The sequence below is a fragment of the Chroicocephalus ridibundus genome, chromosome 4 (genome assembly GCF_963924245.1).
Source record: "Chroicocephalus ridibundus chromosome 4, bChrRid1.1, whole genome shotgun sequence".
NCBI lineage: Eukaryota > Metazoa > Chordata > Aves > Charadriiformes > Laridae > Chroicocephalus > Chroicocephalus ridibundus.
Window position 1 is genome coordinate 45710820 of NC_086287.1, and position 7539 is coordinate 45718358.

Sequence of the window (7539 nt, forward strand, 5' to 3'; positions counted from 1 at the left end):
ACGTACAGAGAGATACGGTGCTCCTGTGGCTGGAGAAAGATGCTATCTGCTAGCCGGATGCTGTCATGTTTGGGTTGTGCCACACGGTCTGGTGGTTCCAGACATCTTGCAATGCATATCAGAAGTCTGAGGAAAAAAATAAAAATGAAATAAAAAGAAGGGAGTGCTGAGAGTCAAACAAAGGTAGAGTTTATGGGAAAGTGAAGGGGAGGGGGGCAAACAAGAGCAATAGGAAGTCAGACTTTGAACAAGCCCGGCCATGCCTCGGGTACCGGTTCTACCTGCCCGCCGCCTGACCACAGCCCAGTCTGCCCAGTGACTGCAGTGGGAACTGGGGCGTGGAGCAGCACCGAGCGAGCGAGCTAGCGAGCGGGGTTTCTTCGCTGGTGGTGTTCCTGTGGAGGGGAGGTGGCCGAGACACGTTGCGATGAGCAGCCCTTGCCAAAGGCCCCTGCGCAGGCACCAGAAGTGTTTCTGGAGAGCAAACGCTTGTTCATGTGTGATGTCTCTGTTGCAGGGCTTGGGAAGCAACTGGCTGTGGGACGGTGGCAGAGGAGGATTCGGTGACCTCTGCAGCTGACCTCGGGGTGCGTGTGGTTGCCAAAAGTGGTGGCAGAGGAGGTCCTGATGACAGGACCAGGTATATTTACAAGTCATCGCAGCTTAGCATCATCCCCTCTTTACAGAAGAGAAACGACCCCCCCATCCAAAATATCTGCCTTTCTCCTACCCTACAGACTATAAGGATCTAGCCAAGCCCTGAGCTTGGTGAGACGAGGCAGCACTCAACCACAATAGCGAGCACCTTGGCACACAAGCCCTTCTCTGTTTTGAAACAGAAGTAGCAGACTCCAAAGCCAACTACAAGCTGAGATCAACTGTTCTGGATTTCATTAGTTATGTATCAACTAGGCATCCCAGGAGGAAAAGTCATTAGGAGCTACAGAGTAGAAGGGGCATTAGTTGGACGGAGTCAGGTAAGATATTTATCTCCCGGGGAAGGACGAGTGTCCTGCGCTCCCTGCCATCCTCATTCCCCAGTTACTTCTCAAGGTCTGGAGGCAATGACTGTACATTTCTGCTTTGTTTCTGCTGAAGAGAGCAAGCAGAGGGAGGCTCGAGTACCCAATCCGCAAGTCGTCTGAGACTTGAGAGCACCCCAGCTGCAAAAACCTTCTGGAGCAGCTTCACTGGAATGCAGAGATTGGAGCGCGGACACAGGGCTTCATTCCCTCCAGCCTAGAAACCTGCCGAGCTCTTCAGAGCTACCAAAAAAAAAAGGTGTTATCACCACTTTTTTTTTTCACCCAGAGGGAAATGATGACCAAGTGGCCTTTTGTACCTGCTTTACATACAATACAATGACTGTGTGGACAAACTGTCGGAGCGCATGGATCCAGGGATGCAGACCCTGTGAGCTGGGGCCCAAGGTGTCTCTTATTGTCTCTGGGAGCAGCTTTTCTCCTGACCTACCCATGGTCACACACACCACCCTGCCAGGCAGTCCTCGGCCTGCTGTCTCAGGTGATTTATGCAAAGTAAGTGGCCACTTTTGCCCCAAACACAGGTTCTGCTTGAGGCTGTCGCAGCCTGCTCCTCCCGCTGCCGAAATCCAGGCTCAAGGGAAAAGCTTCTGCAGTTTTACATGCGGGTTTCACCACCGCCATTTCCCAGCTCTTTCCTCACAGCCTCCGTGGAACGGGCTGTCAGAAGAGTTTCCAGCCCACAGCCGGTTAATCACGACCAATTAACATAAACCTGAATGCAGTTTGGAATAAATGAAAGCTGGGAAAGCCCCCTTTTCTCAGCAGCTGGATGAGGCAATTTACAGAAAGCCTAGAGGCATGGGGAAGAAGGAACCTTTCATGAGGTTGCGGTCCATGTGAAAGGATGGATGAGGGCAGTCTGGGGCAGCGCTCCCGGCCCCCTCAGCCCCAGCGCCGTGGGCCAAGACAGGACAGCTGGTGAGCCGCCTGCCCCACACACCAGCCCTGCTGCAAACGGTGCAGGGAAAAGCTTTCCGAACCACAGGGAGGGCTGTGAGGCGAGATGGCAATATGAGTCCCCATCTGCCAATGAAGAGATACACCAAGCAGGGATGCGGCTTGCAGGACAACAAGCAGAAGCTGGACACGGTTTTCTAGACCCTCAGTCCGGTGCTGTAGAGCCGAGGCACACGGGGCTCGGGGAGATGTCAGGACTGATGGGTTTGGTTTGACATTTCAGGGTTAGCTTCCCTCAGAGATGCTCTCCAAGGCAAGCTCCTGTAGGTTTTCTCCTGCCAGCGCTGGTGCTCAGCTGGTGCCCTGGGGAGCTGGTTCAAGGAGCTGCACTAGCAGAAAGCAAATTCCTGCAAAGCAAATAGCTTTTTTGCCTGGATGTATTTTTTTGGGGGGGAGGGCAGTGCTAATGTAATGAAAGCAGCCAGAGCATGGGCCTACCCCTTCAGCAGGGGCTAGCTGTAGGACAGGCTGAGCTGTAATGCTGAGCTGTTCCCTTGGGCTCAGTTTTCACCATCAGCTCTTGCAGGCTGCTGGTCACGCAGGGGTCCTGCCCTGTCTTGCACCCCTGGCTGGAGGCTCCCACCAACACAGAGGAACAGCCCGGCTGAAAGCTCACCCAACAGAAAATCGAAACGTCCACTCCAGCCTGTCCCACCACGCGGACCAGGCTGGCGCTTGGCGATACGAGGACCAGCACCCACGTGAGGGAGCCCAGCTCACCCCCAGTGCATGGAGACAAACACGTTCGGCAGTCTGGGAGAAGCTGCAGCGGACTGTGAAAACACCAGCTGTGAGATACAGCACGTGAGATCTTAGACCAGTTCCGTGCATCCAGGGCCTTGCAGAGAAAGAACAGCCCTAGTGGTGAAAAAATACTGATGAAAACAAATAGCTGTTTTCTTGGTACTTGGGCTTCCTTCTGGACCTCACCCATTGCCCCAGAGTTGGCCAACAGTGGAAGTTTCCCCAGTACACGAGGCTTTTAGCATGCAAATGGCAGTATCAGCCTTCCTTGACTATTTCCAAGCGGAGACCTTCAGATGCTTGCTCATTTTCTTGATGGCCAGGTATTTGTGTGGGTTTTACAGCCTTGTGTGCTTAAGACAATAATGTGATGGGAATGCAACAGACAGAAAAGGAGGAAGATAAAGCCTCGCTGGCTGAGAATGTGCATATACAAGGTGATGGGAAGAATGATATTGGGCACAGACATTGTGCCAGCTCTTCCCTTTATCTACAGGGTTGTGCTCTGAGCAGATCCTGTCTCTGATCCGTCCCTTCGCAGCGGGGAGATAAGTGGAAGGAGGGTGGAAATTGCATGGCTGAGCAGCGGAGGGGTGGTGGAAGGATCAGTTAGCGGAAGACATGGCAGGCAAGAGGCAATTCCTGGGCAAATCCGTTTTCCATTTAAGACAGATTAGCTCAGACTTTGGGGTAAAGGGGAAAAGACTTCCCCCTCTCCCCAAATACTAGGATGAGAGGGAAAGGAAGATTTGTTGACAGGGTGTAATTCTACAGCATAAGAAGGGATAGTTTCTAAATATGAGAGAGAACCAGTTCAAACTGGTTTAACAGAAACTTCATGCACCAAAAACCTCTAGCAAGGACATTAGAATAAGAGTGTTGCATCCTCGGCAGTAGCTCCCGTCTGCTCGGCTGCGGAGCCACGCGGTCCACGGTCCATGCAACGACCCCACAGCTCCCCAGAGATCTGCCTCTGTCATTAAGCCTCCTCAAGTGTGTCACAAGTGTTCCTTCATCCTCTAATTTAGATGTGCAGCTGCCTCCAAGGCAGAGAAAAGGGTTGTGTGGCACGGCTACAAGCCTAGTGAAGGCTCTCCTGCCTGAAGTCCTCTGCTTATACACAAAAAAATCTCTTATTTCTGTCAAAACATCATGTGTACATTGCAGGAAGGAGTAGAAGTCAGGAAAAAAAATCTGAGAAGCTGATCCAAATAGATAAAAACAAGAGGGAGAAGGACCCGTGTGCATTTTGTTTAAAGTCTCACTCCCAAGTTTTTGCTGCTGGAGTGGTGACCCCAGCAGGGGGGGCTGGCTCTGTGTAACCCATACAAAGGCACGGGGAAGCGGACCCAGGGCACAGAGGGCCCATAAGAAGTTTGGGAGACCTGAGGTGAATTCTCTGATCTTCTGAAGGTTGTACCATCTCTTCCCTGCCTTGCAGGTGGATTAAGAGACCAGTTCAGGTACGGTAACACGGACCATAACATTACCACAGATGGGGAGGGAGGGAACAGGACCTGGCATCTTATGGGGCTCAGCGGGGCGTAGGGCATCTCACACCTTAGCACCCATCTCCAGCAGTACCCAAAGTCTCTGCTGGTTTGACAGCACAGTGTCCAAGGCAACACCAGGTGGGATGTAAAGATGTTGCTGCCCCCTCTTGGGGACACGCCAAGGGCGGCTGGTAAACCACACTGGGCAACTGCTCTGGCTGAACAATAACCCCATAATGAATTAAAAAATGCAGCAGTGCAGCCGTCGGGCGGTGGAGGTGCAGGCAGGAGGCAGGCAGCAGAGCTCGGGTCCCCCGGGGGGTGCAGCTGTGGGAGGGAAGGGCTCCCACCGTGCCTACATGAGAGGGACGCCGTCTAATTTAAAGACGAGTTTCTGGCCGGGGGAGCCCCAGCAGCTCAAATTCCTGGGCCAACCCTTCGCTTCAACCGGTCACGAATATTTTTTAACAATCCTGAAGCAGCCGGCATGTGGGTCAGGTGTGTCGGGGCAGAGAACAAAGACACAGACACTTTGTCTGCACCGAGACTTGTGGAAAATTTCCCCTCTTCTTGCCGGAGCGCCTGGCTGGCTCCAGCAGGGCTCCTGGCCTCTGCAGCTCCCGTCAGCTGCTCGCTATCATTTTGTATATCCTCTCATGTAGGCTGGCTCTGGGCAACTTAGCGAAGACGGTAATTAAATGTTGGGTCTGGCCTGCGCGAAATCTCCTAGAGCTGTTACAGGAACCGATGGTGAGTTTCAAAACTCCTGACACAGCTGGAGATGAGGACATGTCGGAGAAGCAACCATTGACTAAGGGCCACAGAAACTCTGTCACGCCTCAGGTGGCACCTTGCCCAGGAAACACGCATTTCCCTGTGACATTGGTCCTTGCAGAAAGGTTCTTCCAAGCCCTTTTACATCCTGCAGAAGAGATGGGATCTGCTGTGATTTCTATAGCTGACTGTATTTGTCTGTGACTATAAGCTACTACAGTAACATGCAGTTCTGCGCTTGATGACCAAGGGAGAGTATTTCCAATTTCTCCCCTTCAACGGGAAAAAAAGAGCGTCTGGAAAGTTTTCTTAGGCTATTTCCCACACGAGCACTACTTTAACAAGCAACGTTTGCTTTCTGCATTCTGGTCTAGCCATGGCACTTCAGATCTGCATCTGCTCCATGTATGACCTCAAAGCACACTTCAGTAGGAGCAAGTCTGGTCATTCCTAATTCTTGCGGTAAGAGGGGGAAAAACAACTTTCAAGATTTCTCTTTGCATTACGCAGAGCTTGCAGACAACCCCATTCCTCCTTCCCCCTGAGTTTTAGAGCACTCTTTTTAACCTGAATGAACTGCTTGACCTCAAAGCCAAAATAATTTCTTCCTTAAGCAATAAATTAGGACGGAGAGCTGAAGTAACTAATTGGAAAGTATCACATCATTGGCTTTTCTACAAAGGACGGTATTCTGGCCTGCCACTCTGAAGCTGTCCCTTGTCATGCTGGGGCGGCTGCTGTGTTTATCTGCAGAGCCATGGTGCCATGGGGAAGCCAGGGAGACCCGATATTTAGCTGTGAGCTAGTGCTTCCCACATGCAGCCTGGTGGCCACACGAAGCCTGCCAGGTCCCCTCCAGCCCGCTGGGATTAACTCCGCCGAAACCTCAGGCAAGCCCTCCTTCCCCATGGTCAGAGCAAGGCTGGTAAAGGGCTTTGCTGGCCGGGAAAGGATGAGGGGCTCGATGGTCTTCCTTCTGCAGAGGTGGAGGCCACCAAGAAGTCAGACCAGACACTTGTGAAGAGGCGGCTTCACAAGTGGGCAGCTTCCCTTGGTGGAGCAGCACAGTGGGCAGCAGCTCCTGGGGCTTGGCTGGCCTGGCTCCATAAACCGTGCAAACAGCCCCCTCGAAAACACTGATCTTGGTGGAGAAGACATTGCCTGCACCCACTGCAGGGACAAAGGGCCAGCTCTGGATGGCCAGGACCCTCCTGCGGCTGACCTCCTCCCCACAGAGACACTGCGCTGGGGTGATGGGCTCCGGAGCTCTAAGCCAGGAGGAGCAGCTCTGCCCCAAAACAACCAACAGCTTCACGTAACTGCTTGTTTCTGGCCGCAGCTGGGGGAATAGCAAGGATTTGCTCACCGTCAGGCACAGCCAGTGAAACAAGGCAGCTCAGTTTTCACCGAAAAATGTGTTTCTTAACCAGCTGACAGCGAGGCAGTCTTCAGTTCTGGGGTTTTTTTGCGGGGGGAGGGAGATTTTAATTTTGCAGAAAGTTTCAAGATCTGGACTCCCGTTCCCATCTGAAAAACAAACCCCTTTTGAAGAGCTGGGGTTTCCCGGGGAGTGGAGACCCTTGTGCCTCACACCACAGAGGGGTGGGACGTCCCCCTGGGGGTGTCCGGGGTGCAGGGCCTTTCCCCAGCCGCCCCACGCGGCACCTGCTGGTGCAGCCCGAGTGACCCCACACGGTAAAACCTGGGGAATGCAGATGCCCGGCGTGCGTGGTTACAGGTGCGGGCGTGCGGCACATCATGGTATGCCATTGCTGCCTGGGGCTGCCCTCGGTGCCAGCTGCGCTCCTGAGCTTCCCTGGGTCCCTCTGTACCGGAGCACTGTCCTCCCTGTCTGTCCCTCCCGCGACACCGGAGCACCAGGTCCCCTTGCCGCAGAGGGTGCCTGCCTGGTGCCAAGCAGGAGCCGGGTCTGGCCCCTTCGCTGGCTTTGGGGACAGAAAGTGCTTTGCAAGCTGCCAAGCAAAGGGGAGGGCTCTGGCTGGACCTGCAGACCCCACCGGGGCCACGGTGACGTAGTGACCATGGTGTCTCCACCAGGTGACACAAAGATGCTTTAAGTGAAAGAGGCTGTAATGCACACAGCCTTCTCTCTTCGGAGACTCTCAAGAGATGCAGCTTTGGTTTCAAACAGGGCTACCCTCACCCTGCCAGGACTGGTGACCCCATCGGCCGAGCAGAGCACGGCTCAGCACAGACCAGCTCCTGGGGGTGGGGACACAGGGGATAACATAGGCGTAAGTAGCTGGAAACGGCAGGATGGGAGAGGTGGTGTAGGTCAGGAGTGGAGGAAGAGAGCGGTGGTAGTGAGAGAGCAAAGCCCACAGTCAGGAGCAGAGCGTGGTGGGGGGGAAAACCTTCCTGCCAGCATTCGGGGCCCCAGAGCTGCCAGGTCAGTGACGCGAGGGCAAGTTCGCCCGGTTTCCGTGCATATTCATTGCCGATTAGCCAAATTTACATTTAGGTAACTTTACATTACAGTGCCGGAGCGGATCACCAGCCTGGAG